This window comes from Mirounga leonina, unplaced genomic scaffold (genome assembly GCF_011800145.1).
Source record: "Mirounga leonina isolate KUSES-001 unplaced genomic scaffold, KU_Mleo_1.0 Mir_166, whole genome shotgun sequence".
Lineage (NCBI taxonomy): Eukaryota > Metazoa > Chordata > Mammalia > Carnivora > Phocidae > Mirounga > Mirounga leonina.
Genome location: NW_023270418.1, coordinates 1,596,934 through 1,614,299, shown reverse-complemented (window position 1 = coordinate 1,614,299; position 17,366 = coordinate 1,596,934). Strand labels below are relative to the sequence as shown.

The 17,366-nt window shown below is 39.1% G+C and overlaps 1 non-coding gene across 1 annotated transcript; it reads right to left on the bottom strand.

The window, feature by feature from the left end:
• Nucleotides 1-16,318: 16,318 nt before the first annotated feature.
• Nucleotides 16,319-16,425, bottom strand: LOC118016375. Its single transcript, XR_004680795.1, has one exon. It is a non-coding gene; the product is annotated as a U6 spliceosomal RNA (small nuclear RNA).
• Nucleotides 16,426-17,366: the final 941 nt, after the last annotated feature.

Here is a 17,366-nt window from a genome sequence, read left to right as displayed (position 1 = left end):
ATGTAGCAATAATTAATTTTAAAAATGAAGTTTCAGGTTTGTTTTTGTATCTCACAGATTTGTTCCATGATGGTGATATTTGGTTTTGGCCAAATTTTGATGTTACACTAGACCTTTTAGTATTTTATATTTGTCAATCGCTTACTGCTATTTATTGCTTTACCACATATATTGCTCATCTTTGCTCATAACTGAACTTTCTATAAATGACTGTGCATAGTCTCTGGGCTTGCTTTTTTCACTCAACATTATATCTGAGAGTTGTTTTCTTTGCTGTATCAGATTTTATGTATATGCCTCAATTTATCTATCCATTCTGTCAGTAGACATTGGAGTTGTTTCTTGTTTTGTTTTGTTTTTATTAGTAGTAAAACTTTTCTGAATATTAAAAAATGTAAATAAAAACAACATAAATAGCATGTTTTTATGAAAAGTAACTCTTTTCCAGAACAAAACATGTTTGGTAAAGAGAGTGACTTTCACATTTTTGCAAATCCCATTTGTGTCTGGCTTTAGTGGAAGACAGCTGAATTCTATCTGCCTCTGCATGCAATCTGTTGGGATATGTTATTTTGGTTGAAGTATATGAAGACTATCTGGCCTCATAGATAATGTGGTTGGGAAAAAATGAATATTTTAATTACCATTTCTGGATAACTGGACTTTATTCTTCAACATTATACCTGAACAAAACAAGTAGTAATTTCTTAAAGGTTAGTTGCAACGTGGAAGTTGAAACTATTTTAATGGGATTTTCATACTCTGTTACAATAAAACTCATTGGTCTATCTGGCATTCTGAAAGGATTTTTTTTATCCATGCCTGATTTTGTAATATCATGCATTGGTCATTTGGAAAATATTAGCCCACTAAGTTATGCAAATCTTCCAAATGTTAACACATTTCATTACTCGACACTGAAATATCACTTGCATTAATATCACCACTAATCTCACTGAAAAAGTCTTTATGTTGGGATGTGTCAAATTCATGATGTGGGGATACAGCTTTCTAAAGTTTTAATTTTTGCTTGAAATCTCAAATTTTACCATTAGCAACAGATGCTGTCAGTTGTTTTTCTTGAAATGACAGGCCCATCTCATTCCTTTGCAAGAAAATGTCTGTCAAATACCCAAGTCTGAATAAGCATAGTTTGTCGCTCTTTCAAGTAAAAATGGCATTTCATGAAAAAAGCTGCTAAGTTCAGCTCAGAACTTGAACCATCACACGGGGCTTGTCTTGAAGTAATCATCACGTTTTGGTATGAAGACGTGCTTCATATGCACTTCCTAGTGCATATGCATATGCATCACACAGAATGTTAAAAACACATGTATTCAAGGGTCAAGATTTGATCAAATTAATGAGTTTTACTCTTCATTCTTAAGAGAGGCTGGAATTTTTTTTGTTTTCCTGCAAGTGAGCGGTGGTGTTCTAGCCGTGTGTTGGTTTGTGCTCAGCCTCCGGTTTTATCACCATTGTTTTCGCACCATCAGGGCAAATGTCAATCTATGAAAACAGGCGAGTTGCATCTTAGCGTAAAGTAAAAACAGTTTTGGGGTGCCTAGGTGGCTCAGTCGGTTGGGCGCCTGCCTGCCACTCGGGTCATGATCTCAGGGTCCTGGGATCAAGCCGGGCGTCCAGCTCCCAGACTCAGTTTGAATGACTGTACTAGACCGTAGGTCACGTGAGGGCCAGGACTGCCTCCCGTGGTGCACCGGAGCCAGCTCATACTGGCTTGCAAGAGCTGATGGTTAATTTTTTGAGAATTTTTGCAAGACGCTTGATGTCATGTCGGCAGTTAGGCATGATCCATGGTAGGAGCCTTTACACCATGGAAATCAGTGGACTTACAAATCAGGGTCTTTTTTCTCTTCCAGAGAGCTTATTGTCAACCATCTACCAATATACCACTGTCTCTGCCCCTATTTCCTTGTGAATCAAAGTAAGTGGTGAATGATGTTGAGTAAAACTCCCTCTCACTGCTGCTCAGCAGTTTCTCAGGCCCTTCCTCCTGTGGGGAAAGAAAAAAAAAGCCCCTACCAGAGGCCACTCTCATGTTGCTGTGTATGCCTAAACACCCAATGGCCGGATTTATTAACTTCATATCTTTAGCGAAGAGTTCATGTCAGACCTACCACAGGCCTAAAGATGGCTCCTGCTGGGCCCTCAGGACGAGGACAAATGTTTAGGCTAAGAGTGCGAGCGCGGCATGAATAGACCTAAATTAGGCCGGGTCTAATAACCCGTTTACTAACACCTGTATTAGTCCTCTATCACTAGGGGTGAACTGCTGTTGGACAAGGCATAATCCCATAAGCTTTTCATTTGCATATCCCTCATTAGCTGATTAAAACCTGAAGAAGGCAGGTTTCTGCAGCTGGTGGGCCCATTCCTTCACACTGTCTGCCTGGGTGGTTTGGGTAATGAAGTCATGTGGGTGGATGTGAGGTTTATATGTATGGAAGGGATTAAGAGTATTAGGATTTGTGTGAGCTGATGTTGCCATATTCTCTCTACTGGAACCCAGTAATTGGATGGGAGGAGAAATGGCAGACCCATTAGTTTTGTCTGTTTACTCAGGAGCAGGGTGCTAGAGATTCAATTTTGCTTTCTTTGGCTCCCTCGCCTTTGTGCGGCGGGCCTGCTTTGTCTCCTCCGGCCCTGAGCACCTCCAAACGCCAGCCCCACTAAGGCGATTCAGCCACAAAGGACAGACGTCGGTGCCTAGGGGCCCGAGGAAGAGAAAATGCAGCCCTGACTCAAGTACTACTTGAAGGCAGTCCCATCCTGCTAGTCCAATCCTGGGAGACAGAGCAAGAGATAATTGAAATTTATCAACACTTCTGGGGCCCTTTTTTGATTATTTTATTAGTTCTCCACATTTGGGATTAACAATCCTCAGCATCAAACGCACCGCAGGCTCCTTACTTGGGAAATGAATGGTTAGACATTTCGGGAGTCTTAACAAAGCAATTGTTGTATTTGCTGGGTTTGCATAATTTTAATAGACGAAAAATAACACGAAGAAAAAATCCATTTCCTGTGCTGTTTGTACAGCTGGAGACAGAGCTCCTTGTGCTTGATGATGTAAGAGATGCGCCATTGTGTCGCCCCTAACCCCGACAATGAGGTCCCACTAATGTTGTTAACAAAACCGGACCAGGCAATTCTGAAAACTTTGAAGCTGAACATTGTCTCCAAAATGTATGGGGCGCCACAGACAGAACTATGTTTATTCATCAGCAGTGCTGGGGTTTGCAAAGCTGGGAGATGACTTACACCAGCGAAGAGTGAAGAAGGGAAATGTGGGCGGATCACAAGGCCAGAGTTTGAAGCCAGGGAACATAGGAGGGAAATGTGGATGAGGAATTTTGTCTTCCATAAAAATACTGGAGAAGTATAGGAGAATATTTCAACTCACTTAGATTCTGTGAAGGTTTATTTTGTATTTTTAGTTTTCTTTATTAAAAGCCACAGCCCCTACACAGAGCCCCCCCCCCCCAAATTCTAATGTGAAACTTGCAGTGCAAATACTTTTATCAATTGCTGAAATATTCCATTTCAATTGGGTTTATGCTACGATATGTCTTCACTGAAGGGACACATTAAAAAATTCACCAAATGCAAGTCTGAGTGTTTGAGTTCAGTCATTTGCAGGGTTTTTAGTGATAAATTGTTCAGCGAGATTAAGGGATCCAAAGAGACCCCCATAAGCAACAGAGAATCAGCAATACCAGTCATTATAAAAGGTTTCCCATAGTAAAATCAAATCTTTAAAAACAAATCCAACAAAAAGCCAAGCCAGCAAGCCAAAAAAACAAACAGATGAATAAAAACACCACATCCTAATCATCCTATGGGCATATTTATGTGTGTTTTACCAAACTGCAAAACAAAACTCTCCATTTCCATCTCCCTCTGCCTTTATTATTTTTAATTATTTTGTCCATTCCTGGTAACACTGTTAGTAAAAGCAGTTGGATCCTCTGTGCTATATGCTCAATTCAGCTAACATTTTTGAGCCCCTACTCTCTGCTATGTTAGAGTTAGAAACACAATCACTCAACAAAGCATGCACAGTTTCAACCCCAATCGGGCACTACTGGTGTGCATTAAAGGAAATGTAATTAGAAAAATAGAGAGGAAAATTTTAACCTGGCTCATATGATCCCTGATGCCAGAGATTCGTCAAATCTCAGGAACAGAATGAACCTTAAAGGTCCTCCAATCCAACCATACAACTGACGCTCTAAATCCCCTCTTAGCAAAAATTCAATATACCCCCTTACTTGTTCCAAGCATTTGTGCCCTATCATGTGCTTCCATTTTTGTAATCCTGATCTACAAATTGATCTTCTAGCCACTTTGTATCCCACCAAAGCTTATCTTTGCATAATATATTCTTCACGGGGAAAATTTGAACATTTTTGAGCACCTACTTACCATACAGCCTGTCAAACATGCAGTATCCTGTGAAGTGGGAATAATCACTCTCATTTGTAAGTAATGAAACTGAGATCAGCGAGGCTAAGCAGCCTACCCAAGGACGCATGGCCTCCAAGCAGTTCAACCTCCTGTTACATAACAAACCACTTCAAACCTCATCGTTTAAAACAATAGCCATTTTATTATTTCTCATGATTCTCTGTTTTGGCTAGAAGGTTATGCTGCTCTGGGCTGGGGTGACTGGGGCTGGATGGTCTAGGATGGCCTCACTTACAGGTCTAGGCCTCAAGTGGGATAACGAGGATGTCTGGTCCTCTTTCCCCATCATCCTTAAGGAGACTAATGCTGATTTGTTCAGATAGTGACAGCCTTTCAAGACAGTGAGAGCAGAGGCTACAAGGCCTACTGAGGTCTAGGCCCAGAACACATAGTTACTTCCCTGTATTGTGTTGATCAAAGCATGTCACAAAGCCAGTCCAGGCTCAATGGGTGGGAAAATAGATTCTGCCTCTTGATGGGAAGAGCTGTAAAGAATTGTTGGCCATTTGCACTTGAACACATGGTCTGTGATCCACACTCTTAACTCTAGAGCCAGAAAGTCTACGCGCACATCTTGGCTTTGCTAGGTGTTCGCATGATGCCTTGGGAAATGTAACTGACCTCTTCCTGTCTGTTTCCTCATCTGTAAAATGAGGATAATAATAGGACTCTCCTAGAAGGGTAGTTATGAGGATTACGTGAGTGGATATATATTACACGCTTAGAATATTGCCTGGTGCACAAGTATTGATGATGAGTATTGTTGTTAATAATCCATATGTTGTACTGCCTATCTCAATATTTGCTAATGTTTAGTATGTGCTAAGACCTGGAGATATAAAACAAAGGAGTTGAGTGGGAAAGATTTAATATTCATTTCCCACCTCTTTATGTAGGCTCCATGTTGGGTGCTTTACGGAGAGTTTTTCACTTAATTCTTTTTTTTTTTTTAAGATTTTATTTATTTATTTGACAGAGAGAGACACAGTGAGAGAGGGAACACAAGCAGGAGGAGTGGGAGAAGGAGAAGCAGGCTTCCTGCGGAGCAGGGAGCCGGACGTGGGGCTCGATCCCAGGACCCTGGGATCATGACCTGAGCCGAAGGCAGAAGCTTAACGACTGAGCCACCCAGGCGCCCCAAGTTTTTCACTTAATTCTTATAAAAATCTGATAGTTCAGGTGTTATTCTTCCTGGTAAGGTGAAGAAGACATGGTCTCTTTTCTGAAAAAGCTCAGATTCGAGAGTAAAAATCATTACCAAAAAATGACATTTGTTAGGTGATTTTACAAGACATGGCTATGCATTACTAACTCACTGGGGCTCAACAGCATTTTGTCACCTCTAATAAGCAGATGAAGACACTGGTGTGCAGAGAAGTTAAGTCTAGCACAGAGAAGAGCCTGGACGAGGACTGGTGGTTCAGGTACTCCATTATAAGCTTTCCCATGGCGTCTCAATGTCTCACTTACTTAGATCAGTAATTGTCATGTGGGGGGAAAAAAAAGATGCCCAGAAATTGCTAAGAAAAACTTGGCTAGATGAAGGCAGAACAACAAAATGAGGAGTAAGATGGCTGCCTCTGGAACCTTCCACACCCTGGCATAACACTTCCAGTTGTTTGCTGAGATCAAGTTTGGATGTGGTATGCCTACTGAGCAGATATGAAAACACGAATAGATCATAGCCTTTTCAGGACTAGAGTCAGGGAACCCAGTTCATAAAAGGAAATGGTTCCATGGCCAGCTTGGTCTGGAATCAGCTCACAGGTGCAAAGCATTAGTCAAAGACTAGGATGGTCACGACTGGAGCAGCTTTCGAAAAACTGGAGATCTTCCATTTAATTTAGGGTTGCAACAGCTCCCGGTCCAGGGCTGACTGGCACATGTGGGCTCCCTTTGCACTTTGGAGGAAACTGATACATGCCATCAGAAAGAGCAGGGTTGGAATCAGACAGACCTGGATTTTGATCCTGGTGGCATGGCCATGGGCAGTGGTGGCCATGCACCGGGCAAGTCCTTAGCTCTGTGACTCCTTTAGATGGCTGATGTGTGGAGTGTGTAAAGTCCTGCATATAAAGTGCTGAGCACAGTGCCTGGCACACGGTAAACTCTTCTTATTGGTGAAGGAAGAATTGATCCTGTCAGAGTGAGGAACCCAGGCATCACCAAATCCTGCCCTGCACTCTCCCCTCCTTCTGAGGGAGTTAAACACATGAGGAACAAAAGTGGATGGAAATCAAAGTGCCCTTTTGGCATTAGCCACTGGCATACCCTTGTTCTGTGTTCCAGAAAAGCTTTGGTAGAGCACATGGTTTCAGCTCGAGGACGAAGCAGAGATTTTACACTCTCCTCTCCTCCCGAATTTCAATCTCAGTATCATCTACCTCCTGGAGGATTTACAGGAAAAGAAAATCAAAGAAGAGAGAGAAAAAGTTGCTCAGGTTTGGAAAGAAGGAAGATAGGGAAAAAAAAGGAAGTGAGAAAGAAAGAGGAAGAAGCAGCAGAGAGAGGAGGGGCGGGGGAAGAGAGGAAGAAATAGAGGAAGAGAGAGATGATTGGGCCCACGCTCATGTGCCCAGAGCCCTGTCTGGATCTGCTTCACCACACAGAGGTAGCAGGAAATGGTAGCGGTGTTTTAACATAGTGACCCTGTCTATTGATAACCATGACCCATTCAATGTTGTAGATTCTTGTTATTCATTTAGCAATGCTTCTTCCCTTTACAGGGCTCATGGAAGCAGGCATTGGGAGACAAGGCTGGAGACTCACCTACCCTATGGCATCCAACACACTGTAACTCTAATCACTGTCATCACCATGGGTGCCGTTGTTACACTCCTGTGCTTCAGCGTCCCCACTACCAGTGGAAAGGAAATTGAATCATAAGGACTTCCTTTCAGATCTGAATTAAATATAGCAATATTTCAGAAAAACTGTGGAAAAATAAAAACCTATATAAATCAAAATTTATTTTCTAACGATACATTGAGAGATAGCATGACATAAAAATAAAGCAGAGAATCCTATGTGGGCATATTATTTAACCTCTCTGAGTCTTAGTTTCCTGATCTGTAAATAAGAACTAATGATAACTATCTCCCAAATTTGGGAGAATTAATGAGCTAATATAGAATAAAGTTTTATAGGTGGCCAAGATTCAAGACATGGTAGTTCATTATTATAAATATATGGTATAAGAGTTTATCATCAGTTCATGCCTTCATTATGCTATTCAATGTACTCCTATTTTTCAGCTTTAAGTTTATCATTCCTTACCCACCACCATCCCAGGTCCAAGTGGAGCATTAGAGTAGAAGTAGCTTCGGATTCAGATTCAGTAAGAACTTGAATTGAGCCTAGGCTCTGCAGTTTTATGGTTTTTGTGACTTGGAACAAATCACCTACCTTCTCTGAACTGCTTCTTCACCTAGATTGTGATTGTGTGGCAAAACTTCTAGTTGTCAACCCCAGGATCCATTCTCTTCCTTTTTATCTGAGCATGTTGCTGCCTGCTTAGAAGACTACATTTCCCAGCATCCTCTGCAGCTAGCTGTGTTCCCATGACTGAATCTGGGCCAGTGAGATCTAATTAGGAGTGTTCCATGCCCTTCTTTAATTTTTCCTATTTGTTGGAACAAAGGCATGATGGCCGGAACTCAACAAACTTCTTGGCCCCTGAGGGTGACTGAACAGAGAGCTAGAGGAGCCTAAATCCAGAGACAGTGTGGTTCCCATGCCAGCCCTGCAAAGACTACCTCTGAATATCCTTATGATTAATTAAAAATAATGCACCTATTTAAGCTGGTTTTATTTTGAGTTTTCTGTCAGCTGTGGTCAAACCTTTGTAAGATAAGGAATGTTAAAGTGCTTGGCACAATGTAGGCCCTCAATAATTTTAGTTTCCTCATCTTATCTTTCCAGAGAGTTCATTCTTCTTACAAAAGCCAGAGAGCTTTTCTTAAATTCAAATATTAAACAACAAATTCCACAGATATGCTCATGTTATCCCCACTTCAAAGTCATTGATGGGGTCATGATGAAGGTCAGAGGAAATACTTCTGTAAAAGTACTTTGTACATTGTAAAACTTCATCTAAATAAGAGGCATGGAGACCTTTCTCAGTATGGCCACATCCCCTCTGACCAGCCTTGTTCCTGCTCTCTCCTCCTGTCCATCCTAAGCTCTCCTTCTGGACATCTCATTTTCTAGCTATACCAAAGTGAACACCTTATGCATAAGTCTCAGCTTTTTCTACTTATGGCAGAGAATAATAAGCACAGACCCCAAGAATATCTGGAGACAAAGCCTGAAGCAGCCTTATAGAAAAGCCCAGAATTTCTTGGAAGCATTGATTTTATCTCAAAAAATTAATTTGAATTTTTGTTCTCCTTTACTATATGCTCATGTTTACATTAATAAAACTATACTATTTAAATCACTCACCCTTGAGCAGCCTGTGGTTTTGAGAACTCAGATCCAGATCTGGGAAGGAAGGCCACATTTGTCATATCTGTGCTTTTGTGCTGTTTCTTCTGCCAAAAATGTCTTTCCTTGAGCTTTCTCCTTCTTGGTCTCCTCTGTAAACGTGTTCTTGATTCCTTTAAGCCAACTGAGTCACTTTCTGGCATGTTGTACATACCTCTACTATAGTACTTAAGAGATTATATCTAAGCTGGTTTGGGGGCATGGGTGTTGGGAGTGGGATGGCTGTATCTCTCATTAGTCTATAACATCCTCCAGGGAAACGACTGCAATTTTGTACCATCATCACCGTTACAACCACCATACACCCATACCCAGTATGGCCTTGCACTGCCTAGTCCATAACATGCTTGTTCAAGATTAGATGCAATGAACAAATTGGTGAATGTTCAGCAAATAAGTCAAAAGAAGAGGCATCTTTGTGGACCTTAGACTTCAAATTTCACCCTCATGCACCATCTAGTTTGGCTTAGGTCAACGCCAGCTGTGATCTCCTCCATGTATATGGCTTAGTACACTTCTACAATGGACCCTGAACTCTTCTACATGTACAATGGAAAGATAAAGGCAACCACCTCCAACTCAAGTCAGCCCAGCCAGGAAAATCCACTGCCAATGTCCCAGTGGTCTCCGAAATGTCAATACTATGAAGGTTGACGCTAAGCTCCTCACACCCCCACATTATCAAATGCCCGTTTGCTTCATGTTTTGTCTGGTCTGTCAGCACCATTTAGTGCTGAGCAGGTCCCTTATCTTTATTGATCACTTAATTTATCTTTTCTTAACTTCCCTTGCACCGTCTGGTGCCGTGTGTCCGTCTGTTGAGGCTGTCATGACTGGTTTGCTCTTGAAATAATAGGGGCAGCAGGTGGTGTGACTAAGTCGACCCTTCGCAGAATGGGGGACCATTCCCAGTCCCTGTCTCAACCTGCCAGTGTGTCTACACCCTCCCAGCTGTTCCACATTAAAGCAGTCAACTGTGACTTTACAGTCCGAGTTTTACACAACTGTTTTACAAACCGGGAAGAAGGTCTTTTGTCACAAATCCTTTGTCAGGCAGTAGAATGAGGGGGAGAGAAAGCCAGTTCTGAGACTTGGTGCATTTTAATGACTATGCAGATAGATGCATACTCCTTTGCTCTCTGGTAAAAAGGGGTGTGGGTTGGGGGTGGGAGGCTGACTGGGAGGAGAGAGCAAACTGACTCCTTGCTCTTGGGACAATTTAGTAAGAGGAGCAACTGTTCTTTCAACACTAGTCTCAGCTTCAAACACTACTCCGTGAAAACCTTCATTCCTCTTGTAAAGTGAGAATAAGGGCAATCAGAGCCCTATGTCCCAGGGTCAGTACTCTGGGGGCAAGTGTTTGCCATTGAGAAAACAGCAAGAAAATTATGCCTTTGAGACTTGAAAGCCAAGTGCCTTTATGACTTGGGGCTTGTAATCACATGTGAAAAGCAATGAGACAAAGTGAAAAGAGCACAGAGTTTTGAGTCAGACAGATCCTAGCTCCAAAATTCAGTGACTTGGACATATCTCACTGTTGACAATATGGTATATTTGAATTCCTATTTCTTAATACAGAAATCTTTGATATGACATTTATCTCTATTAACCAGAGGTTAATTAATCAAAACCTTTGAATAATGAAAATCCACATCTCTCTCTTCCTCTCTCTACACACACACACACACACACACACACACACACACACACACACCCTTCACTCTTCACTTGGATTATAAACTAAAAGGCAAGGGAAAGATAAGTTAAACTCACCATTATGGAAAGAATATATTAAGCTAAGAGTCAAGAAACCTTTCATTCTCTCTTGTTAACACTAAGAAGCTGGTTGAGTTTATGCATAGCACTTAAGCACTGTGAGCTTAGGTAGGAATAAGTCAATCAGAGAAAGACAATTATCATATGGTTCCACTCATATGTGGAATATAAGAAATAATGTAGAGGACAGTAGGGGAAGGGAGGGAAAACTGAATGGGAAGAAATCAGGGAGGGAGACAAACCATGAGAGACTCTTGACTCAGGGAAACAAACAGGGTTGCGGATTGCGAGGCGGGTCGGGGGGATGGGGTAACTGGGTGCTGGACAATAAGGAGGGCACATGATGTGATGAGCACTGGGTGTTACACTGAACTGATGAATCACCAAACATTATATCAAAAACTAATGATGTACTATATGATGGCAAACTTAATTTAAATAATAAAAAAAAGGAAACTATCGAATGTAGTTTATTTCTAAGGTGAGTGAATCAGGAAAGTGGATGGTAATAGGAGAGTGAGAAGGAGAGTAGAATCATTGTCTTTCTTTCTCCTTATTTATATAGGTTTGTAGAACCAGAATTTCTACTTTCTTCTGGATGTTAGAATGATAGCCCTTCCTCCTAATGACTGCTCCCTAAGGTGGGAGAGTGCTCGATTCCTTGGAACCACTTCTCTCTCCTGGGTGATGTAGGGCATTAAGTGTTGCTGGTTCCACAAGGCCTGTCCTTTTCTCTTCCTGGGTGGCTGGCCCACAGGTCATAGGTACTACACTCTCCTTCCAGCCCTCACTTCTTAATTCTTGTGGTGAGCAAACCTGGATTAGAACCCAGGTCCCATGATCTAAAGCAGAGACACTCAAATGTGACCTGCTGACCAAAATGTTTATGACCAATCCATGATAAGAAATGCAGACACTGTCATTAAACATTTAGAAAGCTGTCAATTCAACCTAAGCATGAAGCAAGTTCATTTTTCACATTAAAAACTAAATATTGATGTAGCCAAGAGGAAAATACACAGCATTAAATGTTTATATTGGAAACCAAGTAAGTTCTTTAATCAATAATCTAAGTTTCCATTTATGAAATATGAAAGAAGAGATCAGATTAAAACCAAAGCAAGCAAAGGGAAGGACATAATAAAAATAAGGGCAGAAATCAATAAAATTAAAAAAAAAACAGAGACAAATCTATAAAGTTAAAAGTTATCCTTTGAAAAGATCAATAAAATGGATAAACTTCTAGCCATGTTGATCAAGAAACAAAAAAGAGGGAATACACGAATTACCAATATTAGCAATGAAAGAGACGACATCAATATAGACCCTACAGAGACTAAAAGATAATATTATAAACATCTTTATGCCAGTGAATTGATAACGTAGGAGAAATAGACAAATTCCTTGAAAGATAAGAACTACTCAAGAAGAAATAGATAATTTTAATTGTCCTTTATTATTTTCTGAACATTCAGGCATGATATTCTCCAGCTTATAGGAGATCCTAGATTATATTCTTTTGGTGCCCCCCACAGCTCTACAGTGTCTTGCTCATAGAAGGCACATAACTATGTTTTAAAAGTGTCATTTTAAATTTTTTTAATTTTTTATTTGTTAATTTCTTTCTTAAGTTGGCTCCATGCCCAACATGGGGCTTAAACTCACAACCCCAAGACCAAGAGTCATATGCTCTACCGCCTGAGCCAGCCAGGAACCCCTGCCCTTTATTTATTAAAGCAAATGAATCTGTTATCCAAACTTTGCCATAAACAATACTTCAGGCCTAGATGGGTTCGCTGGTGAATTCTATCAAACATTTAAGGAAGAAATATGCTGATTTCATACACTTACATAAAATAGAAGAGAAGAAAACATTTCCTGAGTCATTTTATGAGGCCAGCATTATCCTGATAGCAAATCCAGAGAAAGACATTATAGGAAAAGAATCTCATGAATGCTAAACAAAAATCCTTAATAAAATTCTGTCAAATTGAATCCCTAAATATAAAAGATTATACATCATGATCAAATAGAGTTTATCCCCAAAATGCAAGGTTAATTCAATATTTGAAAGTTAACCAGGGGCGCCTGGGCGGCTCAGTTGGTTAAGCAACTGCCTTCGGCTCAGGTCATGATTCTGGAGTCCCGGGATCGAGTCCCGCATCGGGCTCCCTGCTCAGCGGGGAGTCTGCTTCTCCCTCTGACCCTCCTCCCTCTCATGCTCTCTGTCTCTCATTCTATCTGTCTCAAATAAATAAATAAAATCTTTAAAAAAAGAAAGTTAACCAGTCATGTCAGTGAACTAAAAACAAAACGCTCTGTGCTCATATCAACAGATGCAAAAAAAAAAAGTATTTGACAAAACCCAACATCCATTCATGATATAACATTTTCAGCAAGCTAGGAATGGAAAGGTACTTCCTCAAGCTTATAAAGGCCATCTTAGAAAACCTATAACTAACATTATACTTAGTGGAAAGAAATGGAGTGCTCTTCTCACTAAAATCAAGGAGGCAAGGAGGTTTGCTCTTACTACTCTTACTCGACATTACACTGGCGATTGTAACCAGTGCAAAGATGCAAGGAAAAGAAATAAAACAATTGGAAAGAAAGAAAGAAATCTCTTTATTTGCAGACAATATGATCATCTAAGTAGAAAATCCACATAATCTATTTTTAATGGTCCTAGAAGTAATAAGTGAGTTTAGCAAGGTTGCAATATGCAAGTCAATATAAAAAATCAATTACATCTATCTACTAGCAATGAACAATCAGAAATTAAATTTTTAAATGCCATTTGCAATAGTACCAAAAAACATGAAAAAAAACATGAAATAAACCTAACCAAATATGTGCAAGATTTATGTGCTGAAAACTATAAAACACTGATGAGAGAAATTAAATACCTACATAAATAGATATACCATATTTATGGATTGTAAGACTCAATACTGGGAAGATGTCAACTCTGCTCAAAGTGATCTTTGTATTTAAATCAATCTCAATCAAAATCCCAGTAGGATACTTTACACAAATTACAAATCAAAAGCTTATTACAAAATTAACATAGAAAATCTGGTACCTAACCTGATCCCAGAGTCTTGGGATCGAGTCCCACATCGGGCTCCTTACTCGATGGGGAGCCTGCTTCTACCTCTGCCTGCTGCTCCCCCTGCTTGTACTCTCACTCTCTCTCTCTCTCTAGCAAATAAATATATAAAATCTTAAAAAAAAAAAAAAAAGAAAATCTGGTATCTAAAATAGTCAAAACAACTTTGAAAAATCAGAACATCAACTAATTTCAAGGAACCCTCATGCACTGTTGGTAGGAATGTAAATTGGTACAGCCACTGTAAAAAAGAGTATGGCAGTTCCTCAAAATATTAAAAATAGAAGTACCATATGATCCAATAATTCCACTATTGGGTATTTACCCAAAGAAAATGAAAACACTAATTTGAAAAGATAAATGCAAACCCATATTTATTGCAGCATTATTTACACAGCCAAGATATGGAAGCATCCTAAGTGTCCATCAATAGACGGATGGAAAAGGAAAAGATGGTATATATAAACAATGGAATATTATGCAACCATAAAAAGGATGAGATTGCGCCATTTGGAAACAACATGGATGGACCTAAGGGGTATTATGCTAAGTGAAATTAATCAGACTGAGAAAGACAAATACCATGTGATTCCATTCATAAGTGGGATCTAAAAACAAGTAAACAAATGAATAAACAACAAAAAAAAGCAGAATCAGACCTATAAATACAGAGAACAATCTGATGGCTACCAGAGGGAAGAGGGGGCGTGGGAGAGTGGGCAAAATAGGTGAAGGGTGAGGTAGATACAGCCCTTCGTGTTATGGAATAAATAAGTCACAGGACTAGAAGGCACAGTATAAGGAACACAGTCAATGATACTGTAATAAGGATGCAATGGGACAGATGGTAACAACCCTTGAGGTGAACATAATGTATAAACTTGTTAAATCACTATGTTGTACACCTGAAACTAATGTAACATTGTGTATCAATTATACTTTAAAAAAAAGACTTACTATAATGCTACACTAATAAAGACAGTGAGATAGTCAAGTAAATATTGTTATGTAGATCAATAAAACAGAATAGAGGGTCTACAAATTTGCCACAGGTATAATCAACTGATTTTTGACAAAGCTGTCCATTTAATGGAGTAGACAAAGTGTAGTCTTTTCAGTAAATGGTGCTGGAAAAATGGAACATTTATATGCCAAAAAAAATTAAAATTAAATAAAATCTCAATTTTTATTCACCACATAAACAAAAGTTAACCCAAAATGGTCACAGACCTAAATGTAAAGCCTAAAACTATAACATTCCCAGAATAAAACATGAGAAAATATCTTTATGGTTTTATATTAAGCAAATATTTTTAAAATTTAAGACAAAAACTATGAATCATAGTAGAAAAAAACTGACTAAATGGGCTTAATAAAAATTTTAAATTTCTGTTAAGACATTTCTAAGAAACAAAATCAAACCACAGAGAGAAAATATTTGCAAAAAAATTGATAAAGGACTTATATTCAGAATGTCTAAAGAAATCTTTATAACTCAATAAGAAAAAAATTTTGATTAGCAAACTATTTGAGCATACACATCACCAAAGAAGAGATCTGAATGACCAATAAGCACATGTAAACATGCTAACATCATTAATTACGAGAGAAATGCAAATTAAAACCACAATAAGATGCCACTTGTTAAAATGGCTAAGAGAAAACAAAGCATGGGGCACCTGGGTGGCTCAGTTGCTTAAGCGTCTGCCTTCGGCTCAGGTCATGATCCCAGGGTCCTGGGATCGAGTCCCGCATCGGGCTCCCTGCTCAGCGAGGAGCCTGCTTCTCCCTCTCCCTCTACCTGCCTCTCTGCCTATTTGTGCTCTAGCTCTCTGTCAAGTAAATTAAAAAAAAAAAAAATCTTTAAAAAAAAAAAGGAAAAAGAAAACAAAGCTGACAGTAGGAAGTGCAAGTGAGGATGTGGAGCAAATGGAACTCTCATACATTGTTGGTGAATATATACAACAGTGTAGTCACTTTGGAAAACAATTTGACAGCTTCATATAAAGGTAAAATTTGTGCCTACCATATGACCCAGCAATTCCACTCCTAGCTATTTACCCAAGAGCAAGGAAGACATACATACAAATAAAACCTATAGGTGATTGTAGCTGGCAACTTCATTCATAATCACTAAAAATCAGAAATAACTCATGTTTATCAACTGGTGAATATGAATAAACAAAGTTTGTTAAATCCAACCACTCAACAATGAAAAATACTACTCAGAAATGAAAATGAATGAATTACTGATACATGTAATAATATGATGAACCTCAAAAGCATTGTGCCAAGTCAAAGAAGTCACACACAAAGGCTACATGCTGTATGGTTCCATGTATATGATATTTTATTACTTGTTTCATTGTTGTTTCTGGAGATTTTCTGTTTCTTTCTTGTCTTTATCACTTTTGGTCTTTCCACTCAAAGAGTCCCCTTTAATATTTATAGTCTTTTTAAAACAATATGAAATTCTTTGCAAATTTGTGTGTCATCCTTGCTCAGGGGCTAAGCTAATCTTTTCTGTGTCATTCCAATTTTGGTATATGTGCTGCCCAAACAAGCACTATATGATATATTTTTTTAGAAAACAAAACTATAAGCAACAGGGTCAGAATTGCCAGGGGTTAGCATGAGGTAACATTTTGGGGATAATCAGACTATTTTATATCTTGAGTGGTTGGTCGTTACATATCACAAAACTCATTTAACTATACATCTACAAAGGGTGAATTTTAAAAATGTTTGAATGTACACACAATTGTACGATTACATCCTTTGCAACTATTAAAATGACACTGTAGGAAATATATACATGGGGGGAGGACAAAGGGAGAGGGAGAAAGAGAATCTTAAGCAGCTTCCATGCCCAGCATGGAGCCTGACATGGGGCTCAATATCACAACCCTGAAATCATGACCTGAGCTGAAATCAAGTGTGATGTTTAATTGACTGAGCCACCCAGGCACCCCTATTTGAGCATATTTTTAAAAGAGTGATGTAACATACCCAAATAGGGTTTATTTTAAAATTTCAAAAATGATTCAACATAAAATAACCTATTAACATCCATTCCTGATTTTAAAAAACCTCAATAAACAAAAAAGTAATAATGTAACTTACTATGCTACTAACATATAACATTATGAGGAATTACCTGAAATTCTCAGCAAGATTCTTCTAAATAGTAAAATACCAGATGAAGAAATGAAATAAAAAATCGAAAAAGTAGAGAAAGTTGTAATTATTTATAGATTATATAACTGGCCATATGGAAAACTCAAGAAAATAAAGACAAGGAAATCCTGTTACATGTTTCAGCATAGATGAACCTTGAGAACATTATGCTAAGTGAAATAAGCCAGTTAGGAAAAGATAAAAACTGTGCTCTCCCACTTACACGAAGCATCTAAAGTAGTCAAACCAATAGAAAGAGAAATTACAAGTCAGGGGCTGGGAGAGGGGAAAAGGGAGTTGTTATTCGATGGATATAGAGTTTCAGTTTTGC